Source organism: Vicugna pacos, chromosome 33 (assembly GCF_048564905.1).
Source record: "Vicugna pacos chromosome 33, VicPac4, whole genome shotgun sequence".
Classification (NCBI taxonomy): Eukaryota; Metazoa; Chordata; class Mammalia; order Artiodactyla; family Camelidae; genus Vicugna; species Vicugna pacos.
In genome coordinates this window covers 2,996,083-3,011,545 of record NC_133019.1, presented here as the reverse complement: position 1 = coordinate 3,011,545, position 15,463 = coordinate 2,996,083, and the positions used below count along the sequence as shown (strand labels likewise).

Below are 15,463 nucleotides of genomic sequence, written 5' to 3'. Positions count from 1 at the left end.
GCCCAGCAGGGAGCTTGGATTTCATAATTCGTAATGTATTTGCTTGTTTGATCAGTCATCAGTCATGTTAACCGTTTCCCCTCACTTTCCCCAGCCGACTCCTGCTGCGGGGAGACCACCCTCACCTCTCTGGGGCTCTGACGCCCTGTGCTGGCTGTCCTTTTAGACAGGGGCCTCTTTGCCCAGCTTGGGCCCAGAGACCCCTCTGAGGCCCGCTGGCTGTAATTTCCCCATCTCTGAGCAGTGTCACGGTTTGGGCCGCTCCCACCTGACCCGCCGTATTTAGCGCTCTGCTTTCTTCAGGTGGACAAACTATCTCCCCCGGGGTAGTTAGTCCACTCCAGAATTTCAGCCTCCTTCCCTGGCATTCCTTATGCTTGTCTCAGCCTTCATGTTCATTTCATCCCCTACTTTATGTTGGAGAAAACCAGAAACTGAGATCTTAAGACTTGGACTTGAACTTCTTAATCTTCTTCCTTGAAATTGCCTGCTTTTCAACCCACTAACCTGTAGTTTCTGTCCCTTTAAGTGCTGTCAGAATTGACCTGGCAAAGATCTTCATGGTCCCCATTCACTAAACCCAGTCGACTCATGGATGTGAAGGGGCACGGGGACTCTGTAGTCGGACAGAGTAGAGTTTGAGCCCCAGCTTCCTCTTTTACTGTCTCTCATACAAGTTACATACGTTCTTCAAGGACCAGTGTCCTCGTCCAGTACGTGGAAGGGAATACTTGCACCTTCTTGCCAGGATTGCTATGAAAATTCAGTGCGGTGTTTGGGGAGTGTTTGAACCCATGTGTTGGACAGTACGAAGTGCTCTTTAAAAATTGCCTACTGTGAGTACATCATAAAGCCTGAGCTCGGGGCACTGGCTCCTGCCTGCCCTCCGCCCTCGCTTCCTCCTGCAGCCCTGTGCCCTGCCCACCCCGTACCTTTATGCTTCGATTAGAGCGGACTGCCTGGAGCTTCCCAAACCCCCCCACCCCCCTGTCCCACCTCTGTTTCTGTGCTTGCTCTTCCTTTGACCAAGAGTGTCCTTCACCCATTCCTCATCTGGTTGAACTCCCAGCCATCTCTGGAACCTAATTCCCGAGTCATCACCCGGTGGAAGCCCACGCTCCACTTCCGCAGAGGAGTTCCCTTTCTCCTCTGTGCGGTCTTTGCACTTGCTAGTATTTCCGTGTTGCTCTGCCACACTGCGCCGTATCTTATTGTTAGCATTGTCACCGCCAACCGCAGACTCCTTCCCTCTGCCTCTGTTCCTCTGTGTGTGCCGTGCATCTTAGGCAGTCAACAATGTTCATTGCACGAAAACATGGAAGGAGGAGAAGCTTAGAATTAGCAGAGCCAGGACTTGAAATCAAGACTTTTGATTCCTAACCTACATTTCCTTCACTGATATCCGCTAAAGTCACAAGCGCATCACGTCAGTTTTCGAGTTGTCACCTAGTGTCTCACGGCCTTGCACTGACCCTGAGAGTGAGACGTACTGCTTAGCATTAGAAAATTTTGAGATCCCAGTCCATCTCTAAGGAGTTGTGCAAAAAAGGAATGAAAGTGCATCAGAAATCAGGGGGGATGTGGAAGGTTCCATGGCTGAAGGCAGGAACCTCCAAAGCCCCCACCAAAGACAAAATAAAAACTCTTTTAAAAATCTCTGTGAAAAGAGAAAGACACTTAAAAAAATTGGTATTAACGTGACCTCCAGGCTGTGTTTATTGAAGAAATCTTAGGTCCATAATCAAAACAGTGTTTTATCATTTCCCCTCTGGGCTGGTCACAAGCTACAAACTGGATCATTTGACACATCTCGCACACTTGAAACTTACACTGAAACTCTGCCATTTTAACTGTACAAAGAAAAATAACTTTTCAAAGCCCCCCACATATATATTTTCTGATTCATCCTTTTGATATTTTACTTGGACCAAAACCCAAATCCACTTGGTTTTCTCCAAGCACACATTTGGGCTACTTTCCATCAGTGTTCTTGGAAATGGTTTTTCCTTTTGACATGCTGTACGTTCAGTATGAACCTGGTCGGCACCATCACAGGCCGTGCCATGGGCGCCCTCGTGGGCTGTCAGGAGCATCGCTGAGGTAGTGTGTCTCCACTTAGGTTGAGCCGCTGCTTAGCTTTGCAGTATTCAGAAAAGCGCACTTGTGTGTGTGGTGGTGGTGGTGGTGGTAGGGTGTTTATGGCAGAGTGAGTGAGGATTGTATTTGCTGGGGGCAAGTGCTGGCTTAGCATGTTTTTCGGAGGGTTTGGAGAATTTCTGTGGCTTGTTTGCTGATATGCATGACAGTCAGAACATGTTTTGGGAAGATCTGTGTGTGTTTTCACTTATCTGCGGGAGCGCCCTAAGTAGAGGAGACTTAGCGTGGGGAGACGTCGTGTCTCCTGGGTGAGGCAGGCAGAGGGCATTTGTTAGGAGAGAATGGAAAGCCCGTCAAAGCTGGGCAGATTTTCACCTTCTTTTCCAAGAGAAAGAAGAGTCGGCTGTTCCGCTGCTGTGGGGTTTGACCGTGACAGCTTCTAGGAATGGGGCAGCCCTTCGGGGGCATGAGCCGGAAAAATGGAGCTCGCTTTGCTTTTGCTCGCGGTCAGGATGCCAAGCTCTTTGTTTCCCAGGCTACCCAATGGGTCCACTTCTACCACTGAATAGAACTCAGCTCCTCCACAAACCCTTTCCCAGCCTCAGCTCCGCTGTACATCAGGTCCCCCCGGACCCACCCCATCTTCCTACCCTGTAACTGGCCTTTGCCCCATGCCCTTTACCCTTGCGCCCCATCTCCTCTCTCTTCTTTCCCGATCTTGTCTCTTTGTTGCCGGTCCTGGCTGTCTTCTTGCCGTCTGTTCAGCCTGTCTGGTTCTGGTTTTGCCCCCGTCTTCCCTATTGTCTCTCCCTTCTGCTGGCCTGTGGGCTCTGCCTTCCTCTTCCATGCCGGCTCATCTTCGCTGTTCTGCTTTTTCTCCCCCAGACCCGGGGTCTGTGTTGTCAAACGGGGACCCAGAAAAGCACTGACTGGGAAGGAAGACTGCTGCTGATAGATGCAACCGAAGGTTCCGAAGGTCCGAAGGTTCCTGCTTTTCTTTGTCTGCCCAGGGACCCCTGCTGCTTGCATGATATGTGGTTTCCTGCATTTGGCCCGTGCCCCTCCTTTCTGCCCAATTCCTGCCATTTGGTCTGTGTCCCCCTTTCTCTGCTCATATCTAGCTACCTGCCTGCTCTAACAAGACCACAGCCGAAGACTGGAGAGACGTACACGGCACGAGAGGCAGGAGCTATTGGAATTCCCTGGAAGAATTTGAGTTCTTTTAACTTGGGCTGCTCTTAACACACTATGGGAGACTCAGAGCCGGGCAAGTGATGATGTTGCCTTGGCTCATTGCAGCTCGGTTTTAATAAATGTTACAGCTGGATACACTGACCCAGGGATTTTAAAGTCCTCCTGATGCTGAGATCGTATGGTTGGTAGAAGATCACAGCTGTAATATTTTAAAATCCAGTGTTGCCTATAATCAAAAGTGTTATAACTGTCTTTTCTAATTGTGGCCCGAGGCCTGCTTTTACATCCTTGCTGCGAAGAGGAACTTCTGCAGCGTTGTTTGACAGGCGCTGCTTTCCTTCCATCCGGCCCCTGCTGCGGCCGGGGCCGGGAGCTCCAGCACACCCAGAGCCTTCCGAGAGGCCAGGGCCTCTGCTTTCCAATCCCTCCCACAGTTTGAGGGGGAGATGAGGCACCAGTGCTCTCATTCCAGTGTTGCTGTGGCTTCAAAACAGCGTGAAGCAGGCTGAGAACGGCCCTGCCCCAGCCTGGGTACCCGCCCAGTCCTGAAGAGGCCCTGTCTGTCAGAACCCGCCGCTTGCTTGGCCAGAGTACGAGGTGTGCACATGGCTGTCAGGGTCTCCTCCAGGAACAACCTCTAGTTCTTGGAGGACATCCTTCCTAGGATCTGCCGCCAGAGTCCAAGTTGCTGCCAGGGATGGGACTGCATCTTGGCTGGCATCTGACCAGGTGTGATGGTGAATTTTATGTGTCACCTTGGCTGGGCCATAGTACCCGGAAATTTGGTCAAATGCCAGTCTGGATGTTGCCGTGAAGGTGCGATTAACATTTAAATCAGGAGACTTTTCTTTTTTTTTGCAGGGGGAGGTCATTAGGTATGTATGTATGTATGTATGTATTTATAATGGAGGTGCTGGGGATTGAACCCAGGACCTTATGCATGGTAGGCATGCACTCTACCACTGAGCTAGACCCTCTCCCCCCTAAATCAGGAGACTTTGAGCAAGGCAAGTTACGCTCCCTAATGGAAGTGGGCCTTGTGCAGACAGTTGAAGGCTGAAGAGGAAACAGCCTGAGGTCCCCCCCAGGAAGAAGGAACTCTGCCTCTAAACGGCCTTTAGACTTGAGACTGTAACGTAGCTCCTCCCTAGGTTTCCAGACTGCCGACTACCCTGCAGATCTTGGACTTGCCAGTCTCCACAGTCACGTGAGCCACTTGCTTAAAACAAATCTCTCTCTCTGTCTCTACAGTTGACCCTTGAACAACGTGGATTTAAACTGCACAGGTTCACTTATACGCGGAGTTTCTCAGTCAATACACACTACAGTCTCCACGATCTGCAGTTGGTTGGATCCGTGGACTTGGAACCACGAATGGAGGGCAACTGCAAAGTTCCAGGAGGGTTTTCGACTGCGTGTGGGGACGGGCGCCCCCAGCCCCCGTGTTGTTCAAGGGTCAGCTGTATGCGCACACACCTACCCTGTTGGTTCTCTTTCTCTGGAGAACCCCGACTGACACACCAGGCAAGGGCTCATCTGGACGGGGCAGAAGTTACCCTTTATTTCATTGGTTAATTTATCCCCACAAAGAGACCCTTATAGCAACTCACTGAGTGTCCAAGGGTATATTCGGTCTTAGACGGTTGACTGTGTTGATGACGATGAGTTCTCCCAACGTTGGGGTAACCACCTTTTTCGGTTTGCTTGGGGCTGGGTGGTCTCCCGGGATGTGGAATGTTTAGGACTGAAAGTAGGAAGCCCAGGAATAGAGCGGGCAACCTACTCAATTTTAACAGCGTGGATTATTGATTTTTCTCTGCTCAAATACCCAACACTTTTGAGAACGCTGCAGAGAGCTCCCCTGGTGGACTTACTGAAAAACTGCCTAATATCCCGTCTCTGTGGTTTTTGATACAGTGAGCGTTCAACCCCTATCACAGACGTGTCGTTTCAAGGCCCTGGGGTTGCATCCAAGAACCAGTCAGAGCCTCGCGTAAACATACACTCCTAATGTCCCTGAAGCACTTTAATTACGAGTGTGCCTTCTGCCAGCAAGTGCATTTACACCCTGGCCGTAGCACAGTCTTGAGGTTCTCAACGCCGGTTGCCACAAGCCCCTGCAGACCCTGCCCAGGCCCAGTTAGGTGGGCATGGTGCTTGGAAAAGCCACAGCTGTGTCTCTATGAAGGCAAGGGCTGAACCCTTCCTTCTCAAATGCTGTGCTTCGTGGCTTCCAGTTTCCCAGCAAATTCCCCTGTGACTGTCACAGCCCTCCAAGAGCCCCTATACTGAAGGTTTCACGCCATGGTCCCTCCTTGCGACTGGCTCCTGAGTGGAATGTCTGTGCCCAAGTCCCTGGACAGAATCTATCCTGGTTCAGGCCCCTTCTTGCCAGACTCCTTTCCTTTAGGGCATTGTCCCTTGGCCACCCAATCTGTAAGACTGGGTGACAGAGACAGCTGGGCGTGGGCACCCTGATCGCCCTGTTCCCCTCCTTTCTGAGGCCGTGTGAGCCACAGTCTCACAGAGAGACTGAGGTCTGGAGGCCCCCCAGCCTTCAGGCCCTCCCAGCCCAGGCAGTTCCACGTGGCATGTGGCTTTTGATGTGAGAAACTACATGTTGCGGATTTTTGTGTTTTTGTTTGCCAGACACTAAACTGCAGCGCTCGGAAAAGCCGAAGCCCCGCGCGCTCTCAGCCACTCGCGGCTGCTGAGCGCGGGGCACGCGCTCCCGCGGGCACGGGCCCCGCAGACGGAGGCCGCAGCTCCCAGGCGCCTGCGCGCGGCGGGTGACGCCGCCTCCCCTCTGCAGACGGGGGGACGGGCTCCCGGAGGTTGCGTGGTGTGTCCCAGGTGCTACGGCAAGTACGCGACAAGACTGAGCTTCGGTCCTCGGTTTTCTGGTTCACTCCAAACGCCCGTCTCCTTCCTCCGATGCCTCAGCGCAACAAGTCACACACACGTGATTCGCTCCAGGCTTGGGTTCATCCCCTGCGAACTCAACATTAGGACAGTGGGATAGAAGGTAAAAAACGGCCACAGATACTCCTTCCCCCGTAGGACCGTTCACACCCTGTGGGCCTGCGGCCCTCCCGCCGTGGGGCGGAGGCTTGCTCGTCCCTCCCGGAACCTGGCCAGCGCGACGTCAGCAAATGCGATGCAGATGCGGACTGAACGTAGAGGGGTGCGGTCTCGGACCAACCAGCTCCCAGCTCACCCTCCAGCTGACTGGTTGCCTGACTCCAGGAGAGACTGCTTAGCTGAACCTGCTTCATTAGGCACAGATTTATGAGCGAATAAATAATTCGGCTCGCATGTTACACAGCACCAGATGACTGATACGGAGGGCACAGGGGCAGCAAACGCGCACCCACACACCCACCACCCTCACACCCGCCACGTATGCACACGGTAGACAGTCGTATGTGGAACCAGCTATGTTGGTATTTTGCGCCCCACTAAGGGGAGAAGGCTCACTGATAAACCCCCAGAGAGGATCCCACTGCAAGGCTGGGCCTTCATTCCTGAATTTTCTCCCTCTTCCTATTACTTCCCGTTACCTTCTCATTTCAGACTCCATGTGTCCAGTGTTCCGGGGTGGGTGGGGGCCTGGGGGAGGGGTGTGGAGCCCTTCCCTGGGACCCTCACTCCTCTGGAAGGCAATGAAGTACTAGTTCTCCCGTTCATTCTTCTCTTTTGCAAGTTCTAAAGCTGCAAATATTTTAAGAATGCACCTTATGAGTCTGGGGGCAGGTAATAGCTCAGTGGTAGAGCACAAGCTTAGCGTGTGTGAGGTCCTGGGTTTTATCCCCAGTACTTCCATTAAAAAATAAAGCAAGAATGTACCGTTTTCCTCCCTTCCTTCCTTCTGTTGAGCTCTGAGTTCAGTGTCTCCTGCTTTTGCTCTGTGTGTGTGTGTGTGTGTGTGTGTGTCCGGGAGAGAATAGGAGTGGGAGAAACCGTGCTCTGATCCCTCTATGAGTGGAGGGTGGGGTTGGTGAGAAAATGTTGAGAAGTTTCCACTCCAGGGTGTAGTTGGTTTGTATATGAGTATGACGATGAATTTCCTGCCGAATACTAATTCTGCCTTCCTCTCATTTGGTCGACATGAGCAATTACAAGAGAAATTTGCATTTCTCTTTGGAACATGGCATAGGCCTTTTTCCTTACGACCTAAGAAACCCTGTCTATTTAAACTTTCTATCCAGGGGAAAACAATACCATTTATACAAGTTATAAATTCCTTTCCCTCCCTAGATCCAGTTTATCATAGTTACTGTACTGTGTTATGTTTGGTCACTCAGGGAGTGCATTATAATTTAAAATGAAAGCATAAACATTATCTCAGATTGTCAATCATTTTTTCCTACTATGTCTGTTTTTACTGAAGTATAGTCAGTTACGACGTGTCAGTCTCTGGCACACAGCATAATGTTTCAGTCACACATGTACATACATATATTTCTTTTCATGTTCTTTTTCATTATAGCTTACTACAAGATATCATACTATGTCTTAAAAAAAAAAGCAACAAGATTTGGTCTGATATTTTGGTTGAAACCACCCAGCAACCATCTGAGCACGCGATAGCAAACTTTCTGTAAGAGATAAGGTAGTAAATATTTCAAGCTTTGCTTTCATGTGGTTTTTGTCGGAACTGCTCAACTCTGCTGTTGTAGAGAACTGTGAGTCAACAGTAAATGAGTAAGCATGGCTGTGTGCCAGGAAAGCTTTGTTTTAAAAAGCTGGTACAGGCTAGATCTGGCTTAGCAGGTCCTAGTGTGCCAGCCCCTGACCCAGAACATGGGCATTCTGAGCAGCAGGCGCACTGTCCTCGGGGTCAGGAACGAGCCTTCCCGAGATGCGTTTACTTATACACACAGGACACTGGTGTTGGAAAGGACCTCTGATGGCATCTGGTCTCTCCCTCTTACTTTACAGGTGGAGCAACAGGGGCTCAGAAAAGTGAAGCAAGATCAACCCAGAGTTAGGAGACAGAACTCTTTCTCCTGCCTCGTAGCCAATCGCCAGGTATCCTTCTTTGAAAACTTCCAGCAAATTTCCAAGAGCCTTTAACAGTAATAACAGCTAACATCTGTATATCATTTTATGATTTATTATGGTAGGTCATGGTCTCTTCTCTTGTACGTGGACAGACTGAGCTCATTGGCTTCAGTGACTTGCTCATGACTGCAGAATCAGTAAGTGGTGGGTCCAGGAACACTCCTGCCTTTACACTCTGAGACTGGTCCTCTTTTTAGCTGCTTCCAGCATGATTGGCTTGTAGACTCATTTCTGCAGATGATGCTCCCCTTGCATCTATCTGGCAAGATGCACAACTAGTGAAGTAGGGAGAAGGGGGTACCTTCCCATTTAATTGGTAGCTTTGGTCCTGTATGTGCTCCTGGGTAGAGCAATGGAGGTGATCCTTCTTGGCTCCTGTCTTTGGGGATCTGATCCCGGAAGGCTGCACCTGGCTGGTGTGAGATCTGCCAGTGATCTCAGCACTGGAAGTTAAGGATCTCCAGGACTTCCTGGCACTGCCCCTTTAAATGCAAGAATCTGGAATCCACATAAGCTTTTGCTGCATAGGCTCTCAGGGATTAGAGACTGCAAGGCACTTAGTGAAGAGTTAATACAGAATTAAAGTCGTTAAATACATAATAATTCAAGCTCAGCTCTAGAAATGCTTTCTGCAGCCTGTCTTGTTTTCCTGGGTTGGGGGGTGGGGAGGGGGTGCAGAAAGGGTGAGTTTGTGCATCCAGGGACCAGGTACTCCTGGGGCAGGAAGTCCAGGGTGCCCAGAGACAAGGCACCACCTGGTATCTATCAGTTTCTTCTAGCCTCTCTGTGACAACCTGCCAGGGCTGTGGTGCCTGGCAACCTCCTCCCACTCACATTCCTGAGCGCTGCTGAGCCCAGCCCAGCTAAGCTCAGCCTGCCAAGCAGGCCTGCACACAGAGCACGGTGAACTGCCTGCAAGAATGCAGGGGCCGAGGCCAAGGCCTGCTTGGGTTTATGATCATTTATTGTGGTGTATTTGTTTAATTGTTTGCAGTTTCTTCTTTATTTCCCTTCCTTGCTCTTGGATGGCTTATGACAAGACTTTCTGGCATCACATCTAATTATGCTATTTTAAAATTCTCCCTTCACTTTCAATTTACTGGCAAATATTTTTCAACAAACTTGATGAGATTAAAACAAAATTGGCCAGATGGCTTCTTTGCACCTAATTTAGCACAGTCCCGGGGTGCCAGACTTCCAGGGCACAGGGGCCCGTTCTCCCCTCACTCACTTCCTTGAGCTGCTCTACTCTGTTCTGCCTTTTATGCTGATCAAATCTGGAAGTGGATTTAAGGAAATGCACAGATGTTCCTGAGCTAAGGGGAGCCCTGAGGCCGTAGGGTTTGGCAGAGAAATGCAGCCATGTGCTGGGAGGGGCTCTAAGTGGCGTGAAGGGTCATCCCTTGTCTTCCAGCTCTGCTTCCTAGAGCCCAGCTAACAAGGGGGGTAGATGGACTAGAAACACAAGGCCGGACCTGGGTCTCATGTTCCACCCCTGTTGTGTTCACTGTCTCAATTTGTTAGAGGGTATGAGAACTTTCTGGTTAATACTTAGATTTGTCCATCCAGCTAGTATTTCCTGAGTTCCTCTGATGTGCCAGGCACGGACAGAGAAGCTAGGATATCGTTGTGAGTCAGTTTTGCACTATCAGAACCTGTGGCTTCTTTAGTGGAAAATATTAAATAAAGGGAAATCTTTCATAACCCACAAGGAAATTAGGAGCTTTGGACTTACCGTATTTCTCCTTCATAGATATTAGGTTCTTCCTTGAATCTTCAATCCCAAATAGCATAGCTACATGAACACAGGTGTTCACCGACTCCGCGCTGCTCAGGCTCCAGCCCGTGAGTGAGGGTGCAAGCGGATCTGATGCTGACCAGCGGAATTTGCTGACCTGGCTCCCTCTTTAACTGTAATGTTAGCTAAAGATATTACTCTAGGACAAACGTAAGCTTTGAACATCAAGCACCGAAGGACAGTGATAAAGCAAGAAACAGACAAGGGGAGCCCAACCGTTGTCCCAGCTTACTATCTGGAAAATATTTTCAGGTCGTGATGCAGTTGAGAGGAACCCGGGCAGGGCACAGTTTCTCCCCCAGGTTGAGAAGGCGGAGCAGGGAGAGCAGGAAGGCCAAGACCGCGAGAATTATCAGGGAAGACACCGGAGAGGAGAGACATGCACAGAAAGGGATTTCCCTTCAAGTGTTCAGTTGAGTACTGATCAGGCCATACATGTGAGGAAACTGTCCAAAGCTGGGGGAAGAATCACCTTGAAAGGATTAAGGAAAAACTGTAACCGAATGTCACATGGGGTTAGAGTATTGCCTGTTCCCCAAATCCACAGTAGAAACATCTCATAATCGAAGAAAATCTCATAATTTACAGTTTTAAGAAGAATCTTGCCTCAATAGTGGGGAAAATTTCTCCTACATAAAATGCAGCTCTGCTTTCCACGTAACAAAGTTTGAAGCAAATTCTGGAAGGTTCACATGTTTTTGAGTACCTTAGTTATAGTCTAGGGTCCAACTTAAGGACACAAAACATCCAGCACTTGACAAGGTAAACGTCACAATATCTGGCATCCTTCAAATAATTACTAAATTTGCAAAGAAACAGGAAAATGAAACCCATAATTGGGAGAAAAAAATCAACCAGAAGTGACGCAGAAATGATACAGATGATAGGATTCATGGAAAAGGACACCAGGACAGTAATTGTGACTGCATTCCACAGACTCAGAAAGGTGGAGGAAAGACAGGACACATTACGTAGAGTCAGAACAAACTTAAGAAAACACACAAATCAGACTTTCAGAAGTGAAGATTGCGGTGCCTGAGATTTAAAAACACACCGAATGGGACGAATGACAGATTAGATGCTGCAGGAGAAACGGTTAGACACTGGAGGACATAGTCACCGAAGCTATGTGAAACAAAACGCAGAAAGGAAAAAATGCCAAAGAAGAAAGAGCAGACCACGAGTGGGCTGTGAGACAAGCCAAGTGGCCAAGGAGCTGTGGGACAGAGTCCCTCGAAGAGAGGAGGGGGCACGGCAAAAAAAAAAAAAAAAGACGGAATAAACAGTGGCAAAATTTTGTTCTAATGTATGGAAATAATAAATTTACAGACCCAAGAAGTTAAGTAAACTATAATATGAAAACAGAAGTAGACTCATAGACATAGAAAACAAATGTATGGTTACCAGGGGGGAAAGGGAGTGGGGAGGGCTACATTAGGTGAACAGATACACACTACTATACAAAAAATAGGTTAACAATGAGGATTCACTGTGCACCACAGGGAGCTATGTTCAGTATCTTGTAATATAGCCTTTCATGGAAAAGAATCTGAAAAAGAAAAAGTATATATGTATAACTGAATCACTTTGCTGTACACCCCAGACTAACACAACATTGAAAACCAACTGTACCACGGTTACAAACAAAACACGATACACTTGCAGTGCCTACAGAAAGCGTAGAGAGTAAAACCTGCTTTTGGAGATCCTGAGAATGTATGCAAATCAGCATGTTTAGGCATCACAATCATTTTCTAAAATAAAGAGGACATGAATTTTCCTCTCTTGCAGTCTCAGTTCAAAGGTGAGCTTTGGATAGCTTTGTCCAGAGTGCACCCTCCGGGACTCTTGTTCTCAGGGACGCTCATAGATGTTATGAGAAGAAGGTGAAACCCAGTAATGCTGGCTTTATGAGAAGTTAGAATGTGAATAATCATGGGAAACTCTAGTAGGAGCACATACCATGCGAAGGAATATGTATGTTTGAGCCGCGGTATCCTTCCCTTTTTAGGAACACACCGTGGTGGTGCTGCCCTAGAGGAAAGCGAACGTTCTGCTAACGTAACGTAGAACTGGGACTGGAAAGCAGTCGGCTGTCAGGGAGTAGTTAGGCAGGGTAATAATGGTAAGAACGCATACCTTTGTATATTATTCCTTAACTTTATTAAACAGCTCCAAGAGCAGGGGTCTGGGCTGTGGGGTGCCAGCAGGCAGGGTCAGGCCTGGGAACCCCTCCACAGGATCTGAGACGGGGTGCCTGGGGGAGACGCCAAGTGAGAAAGCCGGGCGGGCTGCCCAGGAGAAGGCCCTGGGCAGAGAGGAAGAAACGGGGTGCGTGCCAGCAGGAGGAAGCTGCATTTTCCAGTAACATTTTTCACAGATGCTCTCACTGTTCTACTGTCCGACTTAAAAATTGCAATTGTTGGACATCAATAAGAACAGAGGTGGCAGGGGAGCCCGGAGGACCTCCCGCGGACAGTGAGTGCAGGGGCTTCAACTCTTACAGAGAGGAGAGCCGGGGGCACGGGCGGGGGGAGCCCTTAAAGGTGGCCCTGTCTGAACGCGTCTCCTCCTCACCTCGGCCCCCCCGGAGGAGGCCACGTGTGTCCAGGGCTTACCTGGCGTGAGGCCCTGATTGTCTCGGAGACGTCCCTCAGGCCGGGAGCCATCTCAGGACCCTTTCTCCGGCTTCGGCTCTCTCGGTAGACCAAGTGCTTGATCGGATGCTGCAGGCCTCTGACGTTTCTTTTGCGACAGACCCTAATACCCCAGCCTGTAAGGTCCAGGCTGTCGGATGGATGGGCTGGGGCCCAGGACCTCCACCTCGTGGCTTCAGGGCGGGTCCGCATGGTTGCCGCTGTTCCTGGCGAGGTCTTTTCTAAAGAGAACTGTTTCTGTGGCATCAGGTGAGGGGTTCAGAATAGGGGCTCGTCAAACTGCCATTCCAGGACGTACTGGGAGACAGCGGAGGGCTTGCATAGGCCAAACGGCTCTGGGTGTGCTCAGGATGGGTGGGGCACCTTCAGACAGCCAGCCTCTAGTTGTTCTCTTTCTAGAGACAAAGTAGGAGGTGCCCTCAAGCACTGATTTCATCAAGACTCATCCCGCATGGGACGGGATCAGGGGTCAGAGGAAGAGGAGGCGGTAAAGAATGAGGACCTGAGGACCCGTAACGTCTGAATGAGCCCCAGGAGGTAACCCTCCCTCAGCTGCCTCCATTACAAAGAGCGGTGGGGCTTACCCGGGAGGCGGAAGGGCTGACGAAGGCCCTGCCCCAATGGGATTTTGGTCGATTGGCCTAAGCACAGGTCCTGTAGAACAGACAGATTTCACAGCCACGCCCCTTGCGTGAGGACATACAGCCCCTCCCACCACCTCCTTCTTACTCTTCACGTAGAAACGTTTCTACAGGCAACGTGGTGGCAGACATCTCAGGGGAAGCAGAGGACGAGGGTGGACTGAGAGGAAGCACCGGTGGTGGGAGCCTCTCCTAGCCCCTCACGCACCGCTTGGAGCACTCTGGATTTCCAGGGCCTGGTTTATTTCCTGGAGCACCCTTGAGTGGGGTGGGGAGCCAGGACTGCTAGATCGTGCTTTGGGCTGTGATTTCTGTAAGTTTTATTATGTGAATGTAGAGTCAGGAACAGGGGTCCTGAGCGCCTCTGGGATGCAGAAAAATCTTATGACATAGGCAGGACCCCGCAGTTTCCTGGCAGTTGGATGTGGCATCTTTGGATGAGTGACCTACCCTGCTGTGGAAGAGGCATGAAGACCAAGCCTCAAAATCTCTGCTTCTCCAGGCACCAGTGGGTGGTGGGTGAGGGGTGCTACCAGAGGGGTCCCTTTTCTCCCTAGTCTGGGGGCTGGGGGCCGTGCCAGTGGTGAGCAGGAGGCTGGTGGAGCACATGGTTCAGGGTCTCAGGCCAGCTCGTGGCACAGGGCCTCTGCAGGCCTTCTCAGCACTGTGTCTGATTTTACTTGAGACCCTGGCGGAGAAGCCAGAGCTCTGGGCATGTGGGCCACCGGGCCGTCCCCTGACACGGCCTGTGAGCGGGTTTTCTGGGTACCTCCTGGCTGCCGGCAGGTCTGGTAGACTTTTCGCAGCAGCGTGCCATGCAGGGGAAACGCACTGCCCGCTTTTCTGCATTCTCTGCCATACATGGGAAACCAACAGGACAGAATTTGAATTACTTTTCTCCCTGCGGGACAGAGTATTTTAGGTTTGACTATTCTCGCCCTGCTTCATTCCACAAAGCACGTGAGGTGGCCTACACAAAGGCATACCATGTAGAGGAATGGAAATAAATAACTGACTGAATCAGGGTGATGGGAAAATAGGAATAAATCAAAGCCACGATGAATGTTATCACCCAAAAATGCACACCCCATGATCCTGGACGTCACGTAGGGTTGGGCCACACATTTATACCTGTGGTGAAGGAGCTGGAAGTCCTAAAACACAAAGCAAGTCTGACCAGGGGATGAACCGTGCAGTGTTCGAATCCAGAAACAAGACATACATTGGGTATCTGAGAGCAACTTTTTCATTTGTCTTTATTCGTCTTAATACGCTATTTAATTCCTGCACAAGGATATCCACATCCTGTATGTAAGTTATAAGCTACAGACGCAGTAAGACCAGAGGACGATTTGTTCCGTGACTTGGATCTGCCGTGTGGTCCCTCCCGGCCCTCTGTGCCGCATCCTTTCACCAGAGAGGGTCACTGTCCTAAATTTTCTTTATCATTCTTCAGACTTTTCATTTTGCTCTCTCCCCAGTGCGTTAACACAGAAATGGTATTGTGTCCTGTTTTGCTCTTTTTAGGTTTTTTGAAAGTGAGATACAGACTCGAGTCGTCTGGGAGTCTTTCTGTTCCCTTCAGCCTCGTGTCCCAGTTGCCCTCGTGGGGCCGCACGTATGTGCCGCTCACGCTTTTTTGCTGCTTCGCAGCCATCCTTTTGGTGGATATCCCGCCCTTCCCCCGCCCTGTTGTTGACCTTCCCTGTGGCTTCTCGTGCTGTGCTATTATGGATGTTGGCACTGAAACCTTTTTTGAAGATGCCTCCTGGGGCACCCATTCCAGAGTGTGTCTGGGGTCATGTGTGTTTGCAGAATTGTTGGGTAGTGTTTTCCAAAGCAGTGGTACCAATCCTGCCAGTGGAGCAGAGCCTTCCTCGAATCCTTATCCTTTCCAACGTTTGACTTTGGCAGACGTACTCACTGTTGTCATCAGATGCCACAGAGTGGCATCACAATGACCTCACGTGGCATCAGTTGCATATCGTTGACTGATAAGAGAGCTGAACTTC

At 50.1% G+C, this 15,463-nt stretch overlaps 1 long non-coding RNA gene and 1 other non-coding gene across 2 annotated transcripts; one reads left to right on the top strand and one right to left on the bottom strand.

Moving 5' to 3' along the window:
- Window positions 1–4,196: 4,196 nt before the first annotated feature.
- TRNAG-ACC (transfer RNA glycine (anticodon ACC)) lies at window positions 4,197–4,271 on the bottom strand. Its single transcript has one exon. It is a non-coding gene; the product is annotated as a tRNA-Gly (tRNA).
- Window positions 4,272–6,179: 1,908 nt separating this feature from the next.
- Window positions 6,180–8,457, top strand: LOC140691121 (uncharacterized). Its single transcript, XR_012066597.1, has 3 exons — window positions 6,180–6,316; window positions 8,233–8,322; window positions 8,418–8,457. It is a non-coding gene; the product is annotated as an uncharacterized lncRNA (long non-coding RNA).
- The last annotated feature ends 7,006 nt before the right edge of the window (window positions 8,458–15,463 follow it).